This window comes from Puma concolor, chromosome A3 (assembly GCF_028749965.1).
Source record: "Puma concolor isolate L17-30 chromosome A3, mPumCon1.1.hap2, whole genome shotgun sequence".
NCBI lineage: Eukaryota > Metazoa > Chordata > Mammalia > Carnivora > Felidae > Puma > Puma concolor.
The window spans coordinates 128,942,351-128,962,707 of NC_141669.1; the positions used below are offsets into that span (position 1 = coordinate 128,942,351).

The window sequence follows — 20,357 nt, forward strand, 5'->3', positions numbered from 1 at the left end:
ACCACTATGAGTTACATTTCCTTTAATGAAAGGTACACATTGCAACTACATGAAGAATTAAAACAAACTCGGTATCTTTAAAGTTGCTGGTTTAAAAATCCCACCTGTCACCAGAAGGACATAAACTGCTCCCTCTACAATCCAACTGTATTTTTAGTTTTTACTTCAACAAGCGGCAATGTAATTTATATTTGGTAAGCACACAGACTCCTGAAAGGCCAAAATCAATCAAAAAGCCCGATTAACTCTCTTTCCACCACCCTCTAAACAATTAAAGCTACAAGCAGAAGGGAAGAGTGACCTTAAAAACGTCCCCACAGCCAGAGAACAGAGGCAGAACAGACTGAAGCACATATCTTCGCAGGAACAGAAGAAAACTTCCACACAAGCAATACTGCGACACGGAGATGGGGCAAGGGCTTAAAAGGAAAGTCGGCCAACAGGGACGGAGGGAATAAAAGCAAAGCTGCAGTGAAAAAAGAGTTAGAAGTTAGAGATGCAGCGCAAGAAAAGACAGACATATTTTTTTCCAGCTTCATACACCGCCCCCTCCAGGGCCTGACACCGAGCAAATGCTCCGGAAAGGGTTCCTGAACTCAAGGAAAGCTTCGGCCAGCAACTTTCCCAGAAATGAAATGACAAGAAGCCGGAGGATGCTCACACTGAAGGAACTGATGAAATCTTGTAGTTGGCTCAGCGGAGGAGATGGAAATAACAGCATCTTTTACAGACTGCCTGCTTACAGAGTGTCCCAATTAAACGTACGCCCCTTTCCGATGTTAACAACCCAAAACAAAGCCCCGGCGCAGGCGGTGGGCACGCTCAAGCTTTCTGCCTCAAGGAAAACCGAGGTAGGTCAACTTATTTCCACTTTACCCATTAAGTTATACCTTAATATCACGCTAATAAATTATGCAGACGGTTTATTGGGACACGCTGTGGGTCTGGCACTCTGATAAGCGCTTCACACGCCCCATTTCACGGAACCTTAACAGCGAGCGTTACGAGGCAGGAACCGCATTAGCCCCTTTTCCAACCAAGACACAAAGAGTTTAAGTGACTTGCTGAAAGGAGTAGCGCTGGGATTTGTACCCGTGTCAGGACACCTGGGCTGTGCTCGTAACCACTATGCTCCGGATCTGGCTGGGGAGATTTAGACGCTCAGGGACTTGAAGCGGGGAGCTCCCCCCCGACCCTACCACCCCCCGCCCCAGGAATAACTTCGGCATCCCCGCGCGCGCGAGGAAGAATGGGGAAAGGCGGCGTGGCACCTGTTTCTGGCCCCAGCAAGGGGTGGAGGAGCTGGGGCGCCTTGGGTCCAGGCCGCGGGGCGCCCCGAGGCGGGGGGGCGCGGGAGGACCCGCCTCCTCCAGGAAGGCCCCGCGTGCGGGACAGAGGCCCGGGGAAGAAGCCAAGCGCGCGGGCCCGCCGAGGCCTAGGCCCCACCCGCCGCCTCCCTCCGTAGCCGCGGCGCCCGCGCGGGCCCCGCCAGGCCCGGCCGCCTCACCTGGCTGCTGCCCCGAGCTCGTCCCCCGGCCGGCGGTCTGGGCGGCGGCGGCGGCGACGGGGGCGGCGAGGAGGGGAAGGAGGAAGGAAGAAGGGAGAGGAGGAAGGGAACGGCAGGAGGGAAGAGGCGGAGTGGCCGCGGAGAAGGCGGGCGCCGCCGGGCCGGGGGTCAGAGGAAGCGGGGAGCCAAGCCAGACGCGGCGGCCGCCGGCGCAAACGCTGAAGAGCCGCTCCGGCGCCCGCAGCCCGGCAGGAAGTGACGGGGGAGGGGCCTGCGCCCGCCCCCGGCCCCCCCCCCCCCCCGCGAAGTTCGAACCACAAGTCCCGGCTGGCGCTGCGCGGGTGCCTGCCATCGCAAAGCACTTCGGGAGCCTGGTGGGTTGAGGCCTGGTCGGGCCGGCGTCGCGGCGGCCGGCCCTGGCTCCCGGGGCCTGCTGGGAGTTGTAGTCTGGGAATTGAGGGCTGCTCACTGGACCCGCAGCGAGGCTGGGCCGTCCTACTTAACTCCGCCCCACTTCGTTCTTCCCGTTTTCCTCTGCGTCCTTTTTCGCCAGCCTCCGTTCCTTGTTTCACTCCTTCTCTTAGTTCCTCCTTCCGTAAATGTTTATTAAACGCCTACTGCTGTGCAAGGTACTACTCCAAGAGTTGAGAATATAGAGGTGAACACACAAAAATCCCTACCCTCATGGAGCTTACGTTCTATGAGGGTGAAGCACATAATAAATAACAATGAGTAACTTGTAATGAGTGCCAGATTGCAACTTCTTTTACCCAGCTCTGGATAAACTAAGTGGCTTTTCTCATCACGCTCATATGGGGGCTGGGGGTGAGGGTTAACGGTGGGAAATTTTGGATATCTACAATCACACTCAGCAAAGAATAATGCACTCATTGTGAGAGGGCCAGGAAACGGAAAGAACTGCAGATGCCCAGGCCTCCTCTCTCCTCACTCTGGGACTGCTTCCCCACTATTTAAAAATAGTTTATTTTCTCTCTCTGCCTGTCTTTCTCAGTATCTTTCAATCTAACTATTGCTCAATCCTTCTAGCCAAGGCAATAGAGTTTAGTTTGCATAAATTCATGATATGAGGTTCTCTGGCTAAAGGGGCTTCTCCAAACATGGCTTTGGGACCTTGCCCCCGCTACACAGGACTCCTTTCTCTGGACCAGGCCTCCTTATTCTGCTTCTTGTAAAGTGCAGTAAGATTGAATTTCAGGACACCAAACAGTCAAAATACTTTCACTGTCCATTTAATGCCGGTCCAAAACATTGATAAGCAACATTCAGATCTTGTCCAGTCCTTTGCTAGAGGAGAATTGTTTTCTCTAACCCTTAAGCAGTCTCCTAAGTATAGCTCACTTGGATAAAGGAGCAGACACAGAAGTGTTTCTCTAAACTCAAAGCTGAGGTCCCTGCACAATCAGACAATCTCTTCAAAGATGTAAAGGTAGAAGAGGATGTTCTTACCCATTTTACTATCACCCATGGGGACCTAAGTGATGGGCGAATGACTTCCAGTCTCAGTTTATTTCCCTTCTTCCATATATTCAGAGGGAGATCCCGCTATTTTTTTTTCCTAATCCAGACTTTGGATTTTATTCCACAACTTGGACTGTAATACAGCTGGACCTCAGTTTCCCTCTTAGTTAAATAGGAACAATTTCCTGACTTAACCAGTGGACATAAGAATTGGTAGAGAGCTTGATACGCTATCTCATCTTCCCATCTTAAGAATGATAGGACTCTCTTTAGCGTTGTGAAATTCTAGGTGTGCCGCACTGAGCAGCCTAGGCTACGATCTGCTCTTGCCAGCGACTGATCACGTGTCATTCTGGGGGTCACGTGTTCTTAGGGTACTGCCTCCCTTTTCCTCCTCTTAACCCCTTGCAATCACTTATCTTTGTCCTATCCCTATAGTTTTGCCTTTTCCAGAAATGTCATATAGTTGGAATCATGCATTCTGTAGCCTTTTCAGATTGGCTTCTTTCACTTAGTAATATGCCAAGTTTCCTCTATGTTTTTTTCATGGATTGATACCTCTTTCCTTTTTCTTTCTTTCTTTCTTTCTTTCTTTCTTTCTTTCTTTCTTTCTTCCTTTCTTTCTTTCTTTCGAGAGAAGGGGAGAGGAGAATAGGGAGAGGACTGTCAAGCAGGCTCCATGATCAGCATGGAGCCCAATCCCATGACTGTGAGATCATAACCTGAGCCAAAAATCAGGAGTTGGGTGCTTAACCCATTGAGCTACCCAGGTACCCCTTCTTTTTCTATTTTTTGATAGATCATAAATAATACAAAGTATAATTTTTAAATAAAAATTAACTTCTTACAGGGTTTTTTGAGATTTACCTGTTCCCATTCCTTATTACAAATACCTATAATTTATCTTCTAGGCAGGAACACACAGAATTTAATGTAATTTACTTAATGGTCACAATTTCTTATTTCCAATGTTATCTTAAAGAAAAGTAAATAATTCTTTTATTGTTTGGCAAGAGTCAAGAAGTCTGCAGGCCCTTAGAAGAGAATTTGACTCACAGTCTCCAGGTACAAAGAGAGAAAAGAAATCTAAATGACCCACCCCTGAACCCAGCCAGCCCCACAGCTAACCTATGCCTCAGTTAAATAAAATTCCTTGATTACACAAAATGAGTTCAGAGTCATTCTCAAAAAACAAGGAGTATTAAGAACACTCCTATGGTCAGGTGGCTGGGGACCAACCAAACCTGAAAGGGTCATGTCATGTGTATTATCTGACCAATCTCTAGCCCCATGCTTGCTCTTTGCTGACCTGATGGAAAAACAAAAACAGCCTCCCCTCCCCCCCAAAAAACCAATGAGTATTAAATCTTCAGCCTGTTGTTTTTCTTTCTTCTGTGTTTTTAGTTTTAATTAGTTGCTATCATTCTAATACATAATAATATGGGTTTATATCATCTCTTTATTCTTTCTTTCTTTTTCTTTTTTTTATATCATCTCTTTAAAAATGAAGCAGATTTGGCTGCACACAGCCTGCAGAGTGGCAACTGCACTCTATACATGGGCACATTCTTTTCATCTCACTGCAGTCCCCACCCTGCCCATGTCTCTCATTTATGTTATTTTCCTGTTCCTGTGAACATTTAAGTTTGCAATGCCTGGCCTACTGTGTAACGGTATGGACTGAATGCTGGCCTGTGGAGCTGAACATTTGTCAGAAAGACAGACCCTGGTCAAAGAACTCCAAATGCAACTGTGATGACTACAGGAAGGAAAGATGGGACGCCAGGGTGGCTCAGTTGCTTAAACATCCGACTATAGATTTCAGCTCAGGTCATGATCTCATGGTTTATGAGTTTGAGCCCCTCATCGGGCTCCACGCTGGCAGTGTGGAGCCTGCTTGGGATTCTCTCTCTCTCCCTCTCTCCTTCTCTCCCTCTCTCCCTCGCCCTCCCCAGCTCTCTCTCTCTCTCACAAAGTAAATAAATAAACTTTAAAGAAAGGTACATGGTGTTATGAGGGCGTTATGAACCCAAGTTTCAAGGTTTAGGGACAGAGCATACTAAAGTATTATAGCTTCAGCAAATATCTGCAGCATATGTAGATGGTAACTAGGCAAAAGGGGTGCAGGAAGGATTCTAATTAGGAAGAAAAGATATACAAAGCCACGTGGCCCATATTCTGGTTTCTATTGCTACAAAACAAATCACTTACAAATTTAGTGGCTTAAAATAACAGTGATGATTTTATCATCTCTCACAGATATGTGGGTCAGGAATTCAGAAAGAGTTTGCCTAGGCTTTTCTAACTTAGGGGTTTCTGATGTAGAGCTGGACCACATGCAGCCCCTGGAGGCTGGCTGGGCCTCTCCCTCTTCATGGAGCCTTACAGACTGTCCACGTGGTCTCTGCATGGGCTGCTTTGGGCTTCCTCACAGCATGGCAGCCTCAGGGCTGTCAGACTGTTTACACAGTAGCTGGAGGCTTTCCGAGTTAGTGCTCCAGAGAACAAGGCAAAGCTGCATTTGCCTTGTGTGGCCTAGCCCTGGGTGTCATATACAGTCACGTCCATTGTAGTTTACTAGCTACAAATGAGATGTAAGCCTGTCCAGATACAAAGGGAGGAGACTTAGACTCTACTTCCTGATGAGGAAGTGCAAATGGCAGGTCTGAAGCTCAGAGGAGAGTCAGAACTGGACACCTAACGTATGAATGGGTAGCGTTTGAAAGGTAATTGAGGTAACTGAGGAACTACCTCTGCTCTACTCTCATGGCCCATTAGCAGAACTTTCTACCCTTTTAATTATTCAATTATCTGATGAGTTTGCTCTATTTGGCTAGGATTATGTGCAACTTCCATGAGGGCACAAACTCAAGCTATCTTGGTCACCACGGTGTGTCCCTGGCCCCTAAGACAGTGCCTGGTACACATATATTTCCATAAGCTGCTGAAGGACCACAGTCTCTCAACTCTGCTGGAGTCCCTAAAGAACAAGGAACACCTGAGGATTGATTAGTATATGTCAAAATCACTGTAGACTATGTTGCAAGGAGAAACAAGGTTGAGAACTACTTGCTGGTCTGGATGAGTAATTCTCAAGATTATTTGAGGTAGACTGCTCCCCTAGGGCTATTTCAGCATCTTAAGGGGAGAAGATTATATCTTAGAAGATGTAATGGAAAACAGCATTTACAAAGCAAGGAAAAAAAAAAAAGAAAATTCCTAGGAATAAATTTTACAATAACAATGCACAATCTATATAAAGAGAAGATTTATTTTTTTTATTTTTTTAATGTTTATTTATTATTGAGAGACAGAGGGAGAGAGAGCATGAGCGAGAGGGGCAGAGAGAGAGACACAGAATCCGAAGCAAGCTCCAGGTTCTGAGCTGTCAGCACAGAGCCTGACGCGGGGCTCGAACTCACAGACTGCGAGATCATGACCTGAGCTGAAGTAGGACACTCAACCGACTGAGCCACCCAGGAGCCATGTATATGAAAAGAAGATTTAAATTCTACAGAAGGATGAAGAAAAAGACTTAAAAATATATAATTTATGTTCTTCACTAGCAAGACTGCATCATTAAGATATCAGACACTCTGGGGCACCCACGTGGCTCAGTCAGTTGAGCGTCCAACTTCGGCTCAGGTCATGATCTCACGGTCTGTGAGTTCGAGCCCCACGTCGGGCTCTGTGCTGACAGCTTGGAACCTGGAGCCTGCTTCAGATTCTGTGTCTCCCTCTCTCTCTGCCCCTCTCTCGCTCATGCTGTCTCTCTCTCTGTCAAAAATAAATAACCATTCAAAAAAATTTTTTTTAAAGATATCAGACATTCAATGAGATCCTAATAAAAAAACAAACAAGATTCTGTTTTGGAACTAGATGAGCCATGTCTAAAATTCTTATGGAAAATTTAACAAGAAAACATTTCTGAAAATTCCTGCCCAAATAATAAACATATTATCATGTCTTACTAATTAAAACTGTTAGGGGGGGCGCCTGGCTGGCTCAGTCAGTGGAGCATGTGACTCTTGATCTTGGGGTTGTGAGTGTAAGACCCATGTTGGGCACAGAGCATACTTTAAAAAAAGACAGAAACTGTTAGGTACTAGTGCCTAATTAGTTCCACAAATCAGAAGAGAAGAGAAATTCTCAAATAGACCCAAACATAAGTAGGCATTTAGTATTCAATAAAGGTGTTATTTCAAATTGATAGAGATAAGACAGATATCATGCAATAAAAGATTTGGGACAACTACAAAGTATCTGTGGGGAAAAAAAGAGTTAAATCCATACTTTATCTTATACCTGGAAAAATATCAAATGGATCAAGGATTTAATGTTTATTTATTTTTGAGAAAGAGAGAGAGAGAGAGAGAGGGAGGGAGAATATGAGCAGGAGAGGGGCAGAGAGAGAGGGAGACACAGAATCTGAAGCAGGTTCCAGGCTCTGAGCTGTCAGCACAGAGCCCGATGCAGGGCTTGAACTCATGAACTGTGAGATCATGACCTGAGCCGAAGTCAGACGCTCTACTGACTAAGCCAACCAGATGCCCTGCAAATGGATCAAGGATTTAAATGGAAAGAAGGAAACCATAAAAGTACCAAAAGAATCCGTGGGAGAAGTGAAGAAGACCTGTTTACTATAACACAAAATTCAGAAGACTTAAAGGAAAAGATTGATACATTTAACTTCATGAAAATAAAATATAATCATGGGAAATAAAGAAACAAGTCACAAACTGGAATAAAAATTGCATCTCAAGCACAGAAAGGCAAATTTTATAACATATACAGGTCCCATGAATTACAAAAAGATTAAAACTCAATAGAAAAATGAATAAAAGTGGGCACCTGGGTAGCTCAGTCAGTTAAGCATCCAACTTCGGCTCAGGTCATGATCTCATGGTTCGTGGTTTTAAGCCCCGCATGGGGCTCTGTGCTGACAGCTCTGAACTATCAGCACAGAGCCTGGAGTCTGCTTCGGATTCTGTGTCTACCCCTCTCTCTGCCCCTCCCATGCTCATGCTCTGTCTCTATCTCTCAATGATAATTAAAATGTTAAAAAAAATTTTTTTAATTAAGCTTCTTAAAGTAATATGTGCCCATAGTTTAAAGAGACAAATAGTTTTAAGAAGCTTATCATGAAAATCAATACTCCAATCCACTCACTTTCAACTCTTTTCTTCAGGTATATTTCTACATATTTCTTTTTTTTAGTATTTTATTATTTTTTAGTAATCTCTATGCCCAACATGGGGCTTGAGCCCATGACCTTGAGATCAAGAGTCACATGTTCTTCCAAATGAGCCAGCCAGGCACCCCTCTTCTTTCATATTTCTTTTTTTCTTTTTTTAAGTTTATTTATTTACTTTGAGAGAGACAGAGTCAGCCTGAGCAGGGGAGAGGCAGAGAGAGAGGGAGAGAAAGAGAATCCCAAGCAGACTCTGCACTGTCAGCACAGAGCCCCATGTGGGGCTCGAACTCACGAAATTGTGAGATCATGACCTGGGCCGAAACCAAGAGTCAGACACTTAGCTGACTAAACCACCAGGTGCCCCACTTCCTTCATATTTCTAAAAGATATGTCTACACAGCTTTTCTTGATTCTCCCATTTAGATCTGTTGATTCTCATGGAAGATGAGAATTTGGTTCTCTTAGTCCTGTTCCTACCCGCTCCAACACAAAAACTCCCTTTCTCCATTCCAGTATCTTTCTATCATAATTATGGACTCAATCAATATTTAATATTTATATTATTAAGACTATATAAGTAGTAGTCACCACTAAGCCATGCAGAGTATTATGATTACTTGTATAACTATTATGATGCCTGTATAATTTTTCCCCTGAAGTTATAAGTTGCCTTGGTGTTTCATTTTCTTGTGTAACAGGATGTAGACAGGAAACCATTTCAGTCTCAGTTTCAGCTGATGCTTCCTTATTTCAATGTAAGTCCGCCTAGGCAGGACTTGTGACTAAAGAGGTGACTAAAAACTGGTTATAGCAGCTTTATTCATAATTGCCAAAACTTGGAAGCAACCAAGATATCCTTCAGTAGCTGAAAAGATAAATAAACTGTACTACATCCAGACAATGGAATATCATTCAGCACTAAAAAGAAATGAGTGGTCAAGCCATGAAAACACTGGAGGAAACTTAAATGCACATTACTAAGTGAAAAAAGCCAATCTAAAAAGGCTAAATAATGTGTAATTCCAACTATACGCCATTCTAGAAAAGCTAAAACCAAGGAGACAATTAAAGATCAGTGGCCCCCAGGGTTTTAGGCGGAGGGATGTATAAGCAGAGCACAGAGGAGTTTTAGAGCAATGAAACTACTCTACATGATACTATAATGGTGGATACATGTCATTATACCTTTATCCAAACCCATAGAATGTACAAAACCAACAGTAAGCCCTAATGTAAACTATGAACTTGGGTGATAATGATGTGTCCATGTAGATTCATGGACTGTAACAAATGTACCCTCTGGTGGAAAATGTTTATAGTAGAGGAAGCAGTGCGTGTGTGGGGGCTAGGGGGTACGTGAGAATTTTCTGTACCTTCTGCTGTATTCTAGTTTTGCTGCAAACCTAAAACTGCCCTAAAAAAATAAGGCCTATTACATTAAAAAAGAACAACAAAAACAAAACCTGGCTTTGTTACGTTTGGTCCCCTACCCATTCAAGAGCATGAGGGGCTGAGGTTGAAATTTCCCAAGATCACAGAAAATGTTTGGAGAGCAGTGATGAGCTGTGAGTACACCTCTGCCTGTTTGTGGGAGAAGGATGTTTTTTTTCTTCACCTCAAGCTTAAAAAAAGGCACTTCAGCCAGACCTCCTGATGAGCTTGATGTGTCTCCTGAACCTGAGGTGACACAGTAGGTGGTGCCTGACTCATGCCTGACAAGTATAAATGAAGGGGCCGTGGCTGGCTAGCAACTCTGATAGTGGCAGAGAGAAGTGGAGGTGCTGTTCCAGGGTGCAAGACACTATCCTGAGGACCGGACTGGGCCGTGCTGGGGAAACACTAGTTTGGATCTGGTCTTAGAGGTTGGTCCCAAGGTGTGAGGTAAAGGAGGCCGAATGCCTGGGGCTGAGGGCAGAATTATAAGCGGTCATAAAATCAAGGGGCCTTTTTGTTGAGTGAGGCCCCACCCATGGAGCAGAGCTCAGGGCAGGGGGTTGGAGGAGCACCTTGGAAGAATCACACAAGCCAAAAGCACTCCAGGAGAGGAAGTGTCCATTGTGAATCTCTGCCAAGGTCAGAGAGTGCCACATTGATTCTTCCCTCCTGCTTCCACAGCCCCCTTCTATCCCAGAGGAACCAGAGACAGTCTCCTGGTGGAAGAGGATGGTGGAAGGCTTTGTGGGGAAATAGAGAAGCCTACCAGGCCTCCCTTTCTTACCTCAGGTGGCCAGTCCAAAGCAGGCTTATGTGGCAGAGGGAGAGATGATTTTATTTTATTTTATTTTATTTTATTTTATTTTATTTTATTTTATTTTATTTTATTTTATTTTATTTTATTTATTTTTATTTTATCTTATTTTATTGATTTATTTTGAGGGAGAGCGTGCGTGTGTGAGTGGGTGAAGGGCAGAGAGCGAAGGAGAGAGAATCCCAAGGAGGCTCCACTCGGTCAATGAGAAGCTCGATGTGGGGGCTCAATAGTACAAACCCTGGGATTGTGACCTGAGCTCAAACCAAATGTCGGACGCTTAACCAACTGAGCCACCCAGGCGCCCTGAGATGATTTTATTTTAATCTAATTTGGAAATTTTGACTCTTATTAGAGTGAATCAGATGAAACTGCCAACATTCAATCATTTTCGACTCACAAAAATGGCAATTTCATACGGTTCAGCTTAATGCACAGGAGTGGACTTTTAAGTTACTGAACTGAGGCTGTTTGGAGGTTTTCAGTGACTGAGACAATTTTATTACCTGAGAGTGACTAAAAAAGCCATGAGACTTGCCCTAGACTTCATTCAAGTGCATGGGGGAAGAACAATTCCAAGAATAAACTTCTTTTCTTCCTACACCCACAGTTCCCATCTGTACAACAAATTGGCTACACTTCACTTTCTGTGTATTTATCACCAATTGATCCACAAAATCTCTGACAGAAACCGAAATTTCCTTTCAAGAGATTCAAACACATCAGATAGTCTACCCATTTCTTTTTATTTATTTATTTATTTATTTTCTTGGCGACATTCCCCTACCTGGCCGTTCTCTGTTCTCCTGCTCTGTTTGGGACTGATTTCTCTCCAGGTCTGCTGGGCAGCTGTGGCACAGGCATTTGCTCTTGCCTCTTTCCTGGGCTGATCTCCTGTTTCTCGTATTCCATGAGTTCCTTTTCCATGGTTTTCTCCCTCATGCTCCACTCACTTTCTGAGAAAGAGACTTAGAAAAGAAATTTTTGAGACTTTGCATATCCGGAAACGTCTTTATTCTATCTTCACACTTCCTAGATAATTTGGCTGGGTCTAATTCTGGGTTAGAAATCATTGTCTTTCAGAACACAGAGCTTTTCTTTCTCATATCAGGGGGAAAAATCTGTTTCTTAGTATTTTACACTTAGTTAGAAAACCAACTTTTTTCTTACTCCCTCACCTCTGTCTGCTGTCTCTCTTCCTCTTCCTTTAAAAAAATTTTATTTAAGTAATCTCTACACCCAATGTGGGTTTCAAACTCATGACCTCGAGATCAAGAGTCGAATGCTCTTCTGACTGAGACAGCAAAGTGCCCCCATCTCCTTCTTCATTTTCTGTCTCCTCTTTCTCTTTCTTCTTGATAGTGGTAGAGAAAAATTCCTTTATCACTGGGTTTTCAAACTCTAGCTGTCAAAAACCACAAAATTGTATTCCTAACATAGACTTGTATTTACATGGCAGAAAAAAAATTTGGCACTTACATTTTGTTCTGTGTTTGAATTACTCTATACTCTATACCTCTATACATAATCATGTATAATCGTGTGTATAATCATAATACATAATCACGTATTGCTTTCATCAGTTAAAAAATTTGTTGTGTCTGGGAATCTGGGTGGCTTAGTAGGCTAAGCGTCTGACTCTTGATTTCAGCTCAGGTCATGATCTCACAGTTCATGAGACTGAGCCCTGAATCAGGCTCTGCACTGACAGCATGGAGCCTGCTTGGGATTCTCTCTCTCCCTCTCTCTGGGCCCCTCCCTACTTGTTCTCTCTCTTTCTCTCTCTCTTTCTCTCAAAATAAATAAACATTTTAAAAATAGTATAAATAAATATTTTTGAAAATTTGCTGTATCTTGCTAAATGCCTTTTCTATCATTCCTAATACTAAAACTCTTTCACTTAATTTTTTTTTATTAAAATTGAGCTGAAATCCATATAACATACAATGAACCATTTTACAGTGAACAATTTAGTGGCATTTAGTCATTTCACAGTGTTGAGCTACCACCACCTCTATGTAGTTGCAAAACATTTTCATCATTCCAGAGGGAAACCTTAAGCAGTTGCTCCCCAATCCTCCCTCCCCCACAAAACTCTGAAGGCCATATATCTGCTTTTTGTTTCTGTGGATCTACCTATTCTGGATATTTCATACAAACGGAATCATATAGTATGTGACCTTTAATGTTTGACTTCTCCCACATAACAATGTTTTTAAGGTTCATCCACGTTGCAGCATGTATCGGTATTCATTCCTTTTTTTAATGTTTATTTACTTATTTGTTTTGAGAGAGAAAGAGAGAGAGTAGGGGAGGGGCAGACAGAGAGGGAGAGGAAAGAATCCCAAGGAGGCTCCATGCCGTCAGCGCAGAGCCCAACTTGGGGCTGCATCTCACAAACCGTGAGATTATGACCTGAGCTGAGGATCAAGAATCTGATGCTTAACTGACTGAGCCACCCAGGTGCCCCAGTACTTCATTCCTTTTTATAGCCAAATAATATTCCCTTATATACATATCACAATTTGTTTATCCGCTTCTCTGTTTATGGATGTTTGGGCTGTTTCCACCTTTGGTTATTTGAATAGTGCCTCTATGAACATTCATGTAAAAGAATTTGTTTTCAAATTCTGTTTCCATTCTTTTGGGTATATATTTAGGGGTCGAATTGATGAGTCACGTGGTTACTCCATGTTTACCTCTTTTAGGAACTGCCAAGCTGTCTTCCACAGCTGAACCATTTTACGTTCCCTCTGGTGATGTACAAGGGTTCTAATTCCTCCTCATCTTTGCCAATGATTGTTATTTTCCATTTTTAAAATTATAGCTATCCTAGTGAGTGTGAAGAGGTATCTCATTATGATTTTGATTTACATTTTCATAATAACTAATGATATCAAGCATCTTTTCACGTACTTTTAGGCCATTTGTATATTGTCTTTGGAGAAATGTCTATTCAAGTACTTTCCTCACTTTAAAATTGTGTTGTCTTACAGTTCTGAATTTTAAGAGTTCTTTATATTTTTTGGATATTCCCCTTAACTTTTGAGGCTACCTGAATTTTCACTGTGATAATAATCTGGTAAATGAGTGTTACACAATGTGGGAGAGACCATTTGTTGTCTAATGATATCCATTTTCCCATTTTTGTATTGCAGTAAAACCCCAACTTCATTTTTAGGGCAACAGTGTGCCTAAAAAATGACTTTTCTAGTCCCCCTACTTCTAGGCTTGACCACATTGTTAATTTTAAGATATTTATTAGACATCCAAGTGGAGATATTGGTTAGATATCTGGAAATTCAAGAAGGGAGTTCAGGAGAAATATGACCCTGTTGTTGCCTCCCCACTGGTTTTACCTACCACATTTTCTTTCTTTCTTTCTTTCTTTCTTTCTTTCTTTCTTTCTTTCTTTCTTTCTTTCTTTCTCTCTTTCTTTCTCTCTCTCTTTTCTTCTTTCTTTCTTTCTTTCTTTCTTTCTTTCTTTCTTTCTTTCTTTCTCTCTTTCTTTCAAAAGCATTTATTTATGGGGCGCCTGGGTGGCTCAGTCGGTTAAGCGTCCGACTTTGGCTCAGGTCATGATCTCACAGTCTGTGAGTTCGAGCCCCGTGTCAGGCTCCGTGCTGACAGCTCAGAGCCTGGAGCCTGCTTCAGATTCTGTGTCTCCCTCTCTCTCTGACCCTCCCCCGTTCGTGCTCTCTCTCTGTCTCAAAAATAAATAAACATTAAAAAAAAATTAAAAAAAATAAAAGTATTTATTTATTTGAGAGAGAGAGAGAGAGAGAGAGAATGAGGGGGGAGGGGCCGAGAGAGGGGGCGGGGGCAGAGGATCCAACGTGGGCTCTGTGCTGATAGCAGAGAGCCCAAAGTGGGGCTCAAACTCACGAACCATGAGATCATGACCTGAGCCAAAGTTGGAAGCTTAACTGACTGAGCCACCCAGGTATCCCATTTCTTTCTTTCTTTTTCTTTCTTTCTTTCTTTCTTTCTTTCTTTCTTTCTTTCTTTCTTTCTTTCTTTCTTCCTTTCTTCCTTTCGGTTTATTTTGAGAGAGAGAGTGCATGCAGAACAGAGGAGGGGCAGAGAGAAAGGGAGAGATAGAGAATCCCAAGCAGGCTCCACACTGTCAGCACAGAGCCCGATGTGGGGCTCAATCCCACAGACTGTCACGAGATCATGTCCTGGGCCGAAATCAAGAGTTGAATGCCTAACTGACTGAATGCCCAGGTACTCCTTTACACCATGTTTCAGCACGTGGCTCACATATTCTCCACTTATCATCCTGGTGACCTCAACATTCATACGAACAGCCAATCCAAGATCCTGGTCATTTAGTTGTAGGACTTTCTCTTTTTCAGTGACCTTCTCCTCCATCCTACCTCAGTCATCCCTCCTTATGACTATATACTGGGTCTTGACATCAAAAAGAAATATATCCAAAATATCATTCTACATTCTGGCCACAACACTTCCAACTTCTGCGTTCCATGACTCACTAAGACTATTCTTCTAGCTAATCAGAACTCCAATCTATTTACCCATCTAGTTTCTCTCCTTCCATCAACTTTCTCCACCTTTCATATCTTTCTATATTCAGCAAAATGCTATGGCCCATCATTTCAAAAACACTCTTTCCAGTACCCTAAATTCCCATGACCATCTGTATTTTGATTGTACCTGTTGATCAAAATTCCACCTATTTGCTTTGTCAGTGTCTATTTTTTTAAATTTGTTTAATTTTTTTTTAACTTATTTTTGAGAGAGAGAGAGAGCAACCAGGGGTGGGGCAGAGAGAGAGGGGCACAAAATCCAAAGCAGGCTCCAGGCTCTGAGCTGTCAGCACAGAGCCAGACCCAGGGCTCGAACCCACAAACCGTGAGATCATGACCTGAACCAAAGTTGGATACTTAACCAACTGAGCCACCCAGTATCTATTTGAAAAATTCACTCATCTTCCCAAAACAAAAACAATAACCCACCTATATCTGAAACAATCTTCTTGCTGTTCCCGTAGGAATGGTTGGTGTCTCTCCTATCCAAACCAATCCTTATCTCCTCCTCTGCTTCATATAAACCTTACGCTCCCAAGGATTCATTTTCTCTTCTGGATACCTAAGCTTTAGCTCTCAACTATATTCTTCCAATTTTTATTTAAACATTCTCAAGTCTTTCTTATCTGAAAAACAAAACCCAAACAGGCAAATGTCTTAATTTCATTGTAGCTCCAGCTCCATCCCATTTTCTTCCTTCCCTTCTCACAGCCAAACTTACTGAAAGGTTTACCAACACTTTGTTAAAACATTACTAAGTCCAGTGAGCATGTTCACATCTCTTGTTGCTGGATCTTCCACTAGCATTTGACATGGCCCATCACTCTCTTCTAGAATATTCTCCTTCCTGGGCATCTGGACACTACTCTCTGCTAGTTTCTATCCTGTTTCTCTGATCACTCCTTTTCTTTTTAAGGTCTTAAAATGAGACAGAAGAAATTGTTTTAGGGATGCCTGGGTGGCTTAGTAGGTTGGGTGTCTGACTCTTGATTTGGCTCAGGTCATGATCTCGTGGTTCATGGGATCAAGCTCTGCATCAGGCCTGTGCTGACAGCATGGATCTTGCTTGGGATTCTCTCGCGCGTGCGCTCTCTCTCTCTCTCTCTCTCTCTCAAAATAAATAAATAAACTTAAAAAAAAGTTTTTAAAAAAGTGTTTTACAAATCTGAGCACGGTAATTAGTATGGATCATTAATATTTTCTTGTTAATCATATAAAAAGAGGAATGCATATGGAGCAAAGTTAGAAGGCAGACTGGAAAAGGAGAGTGATGGTTTTATTGAAATGGTATGATATAGGTGTTATCTTTTGCCTTTCTCAAATTTTCTTTATAGTCTAACAGTGTTTTGTACTATATATTTTTATTTAAGTATAATTAACAGGCATTAGTAGTGTTTTCACAATAAATATAAATCAAATATATTTTTTAGAAAAAATTTATAATAGCTGTTCTAAGAATGTATGTTGGAGATAGAATGGTAAAGTTGGTGTGGCCATAAGAAGAAACGAGAACAATGCTCTTCTTCTTCAAGGAAGAAGTTTACTGTACTCACAGGTCCTAGAGGGGGATACCCATGTGCCATGTGGAGTCACAGGGGAAGCAGCAAGTGTTGTTGGCACCTGGTGGCAGAAGACAGGAAAGAGGGGAAAGGCTGGGTTTAGGACTGTCCAGTTTGAATAATGCCAATGGGCTCTGGGCTGCAGGGGTGCTCTCTAGTTGCCTGTACCTGGCCCTGGGATGATTTAGGGCAGAGGAAACACTGGCTTGTTGTGTGCTAGTTTGAGAGGGACAACAAGAGCCACACACTAGAGATTGGTTGGCTTGCATATAAGGGATGTGCTGCTGAGCCCTTTGCTCTGTGTCTCTAAGGAGTAGCCCTGGGGGGAGCAGGCTCTCCTACTGACAAGTTTTTAAGATGTCAAAACACAAAATACCAATTTTTTTTTAAAGCATGATTAATACACCACCTTCCAGGGTCACCTGGGTGGCTCAGTTGGTGAAGCATCCGCCTTTTGATTTTGGCTCAGGTCATGATCTCATGGTTCGTGAGTTCGAGCCCCACATCAGTCTCCACGCTGACAGTGCAGAGCCTGCTTAGGATTCTCTCTCTCCCCCTCTCTCTGCTTCTCTCCCTCTCTCTCTCAAAATAAATAAATAAACTTAAAAAAAAAATACAACACCTTCCAGGAAACTTCACTACTCTTTCAGATGTTGACCCCGTATTTTCCATCACATATGAGAAGGAAGGATAATGCTTAGTTACAAGGCAGACAGACACTGCATGAACCAAGCATATTACCTCACAGCTGCAGCCGTTGCATGCCCAGATCAAAGACTATGGACAGTATTACTTAGATAGAATGCCCTCTATATTTAAAAGAATAGCATTACCCAAAGCAAACAAAGTAAACCAGTAAAGCAAAAGCTTTTGCAGGGTGTGGGCACTAACTGCGCTTCTCATAGGGACCAGCCGGCTTGACAAGTTTTTGTTTATAAACCCTAGGAGAATGCAAAAGGAAGTAATTGCTAGTGGGATGGGAGAAGGAACAGCTCTTGGATTTCACCAGTATTTAGGAGAAAAGAGGGAGAATTGTGGCTCAGTTGACATTGTGATAAAGGATTGTCATGGTAAGGAGCTCAGGTTTTGGTCTCAAATGGACTTGGATTCAAATCCTGCATTGGCCACTCATTGGCTTCTTTGGACAAGTCAATTAATAATAATAAATGACCTTTACAAAGCACTAATGATATGTCAGGCACTGTTGTAAGTGCTTTACATGTATTAATTTATTTAACCCCCTCAACTATCTTATGTGGTAGGTACTATAATTTCCTCCATTTTATGAATGCATAAACTGAGGCACAGAGTAATTAAGTCAGTTGCCCAAGATCAACACACATGTATTAAGTGAAGGAGCTGTTTCCAAAAGAGCTGGCCATGTATCTCATGTCCTTCTAGTCAATAACTTTTCCCGTTTGAGTTAAGCAGTGCTGGTTTCTGAGCTCTAAGTGATACAACAGTTTACAAGGGTTTTTATGAATGTTGTCACACACGTATGAATTTTGTGCCAAATAAATTGTAGATATCATTTATACTCTAGGATTATAAGGAAGATTGTGAAATGAAGAAAATATAGTTAATTGAGAAAGTATGAAACTTCTTTAGAGGGGCACCTGGGTGGCTCAGACGGTTAAGCATCTGACTCTTGATTTCGACTCAGGTCATGATCTCATGGTTTGTGAGTTTGAGCCCTGTGTTAGGCTGCACACTGTCAGTGCGGAGCCTGCTTGGAATTTTCTTTTTCTCTTTCCCCTGCTCCCCAAAATAAATAAATAAGCTTAAAAAAAAAACAAAAACAAGAAACCTCATTGGGAATTAGTATATGAATTTTTTAAAACAATCTCAAACTTGGGGCACCTGAGTGGCTCAGTTCGTTAGGTGACTGACTCTTGATTTCATCTCAGGTTCTCATAGTTCATGAGTTTGAGCCCCTCATCAGGCTCTGTACTGACAGTGTAGAGCCTGCTTGTGATTCTCTGTCTCATTCTCTCTCTGCCTCTCTCTCTCTCTCTCTCTCTCAAAAATAAATAAACATTTTTAAAAATATATACTTCCTTTAAAAATAATAAATAAATAAAACAACCTCAAACTTACAAACAGGTTATAAATACGGCTCTGATAGGTGTTTTTGTTTTTTGGGTTTTTTTTGTGCTGAACCATTTGAGACTAAATGCTGACTTGTTACCTCATCACTTTCAAATACTTTAGCGTGTATTTGCTACAAGGGATTTCTTCGTAACACAACCATCAAAATAAGAAAATTAACATGATAGAATACCATTGTTCAATCCTCAGCCAACTCATCAAGTTTCGCGGGTTTGTCCAATAATGTCCTTTGCAGTGAAGAGATCTTTGCATTTAAGTTGTTCTGTCTCTTTAGTCTCTTTCAATCTGGAGCAGTTCTTTGGTCTTTCCTCAACTTTCTTGTCCTTGACACTTTTGAAGGTCGAAGGCCAGTTATTTTGCGCCATATTCTTCCATTTGGGTTTAGCAGAGGTTTCTTCGCAATTAGATTCAGGTTATGCATCTTTGGCAAAAAAATCAAACACCAACGATGCTGTGTTCTCATTACATCCAGTCAGGTGGCACATGATTGTGATCTGTCCCTTTGCTAATGGTGTTCGCTTTGCTCATTTGATTAAGGTAACGTCTGCCAGTCTTCACATCTGTATACTTACTCTTTTTCCTTTTACTTATTAGGTATTTTGTAAAAAGGTACTTTGAAACTAGGTAAATGTCCTATTCCTATCACACTTTCAATTTCTTTATTTTTCTCTTATTCAGTGGGTTATAATTTATTACTCTATCTATCTATCTCTCTATCTATCTATCTATCTTTAATTGGGATGCAATTCACCTACCATAAAATTCGCTCCTTTAAAAAAAAATTCACCCTTTTAAAGTGTACAATTCAAGGGTGCCCTGGTGGCTCAGCTGGTTGAACGTCCGACTCTTGATCTCGGCTCAGGTCATGATCTCACAGTGTGGGATGGAGCCCTGTGTTGGGATCTACATTGACAACACAGAGCCTCCTTGGGATTCTCTCTCTCCCTTTCTCTCTGCCCCTCCCAACTTTTCCTCTTTCTTTCTCTCTCTAAATAAATAAACAAATAAACTTAAAAAAATACAGTATACAATTTAGCAGGTTTTAGTATATTCTTAAAGTTGTATGACCATCACCACTATCTAATTCTAGAACAATTTCATCATCCCGAAAACAAATGCATTAACATCCATTCTTTCCTCTCCCTAGCCACTGACAACCACTAATTTGCTTTCTGTCTCTGGGCATTTGCCTATGCTGGCCCTTTTATACAAATAGAATCATAAAATACATGGCTGGCTTCTTTCACTTAGCATAAAGTTTTCCAGGTCCATCCATATTGTGGTGTGTGTCAGTACTTTATTTTTTTTATAAGTTGTTTTATTTTTTATTTTTTTAAATTTATATCTAAATTAGTTAGCATATAGTGCAACAATGATTTCAGGAGTAGATTCCTTAGTGTCCCTTACCAATTTAGCCCATCGCCCCTCCCACAACCCCTCCAGTAACCCTCTGTTCTCCATATTTTTGAGTCTCTTCTGTTTTGCCCCCTCCCTGTTTTTATATTATTTTTGTGTCCCTTCCCTTATGTTCATCTGTTTTGTCTCTTAAAGTCCTCATATGAGGGAAGTCATATGATTTTTGTCTTTCTCTGACTGACTAATTTCACTTAGCATAATACCCTCCAGTTCCATCCATGTAGTTGCAGATGGCAAGATTTCACTCTTTTTGATTGCCGAGTAATACTCCATTGTATATATATACCACATCTTC

The 20,357-nt window shown here is 42.1% G+C and overlaps 1 protein-coding gene across 18 annotated transcripts in view; it reads right to left on the reverse strand.

Moving 5' to 3' along the window:
* STAU1 (staufen double-stranded RNA binding protein 1) overlaps window positions 1-20,357 on the reverse strand; it is a 94,200-nt gene that overhangs the window by 54,555 nt on the left and 19,288 nt on the right. For 4 of the 18 annotated variants that reach the window (XM_086702434.1, XM_086702451.1, XM_086702443.1 and 1 more), the window contains one exon: window positions 11,216-11,396. The gene's annotated coding sequence lies outside the window, so the exon portion shown is untranslated. Of the gene's footprint in view, window positions 1-1,271; window positions 1,291-1,507; window positions 1,767-11,215; window positions 11,397-20,357 lie in introns of those variants that run through there. The other 14 variants (XM_086702441.1, XM_086702440.1, XM_086702438.1 and 11 more) reach the window with 7 other exon arrangements.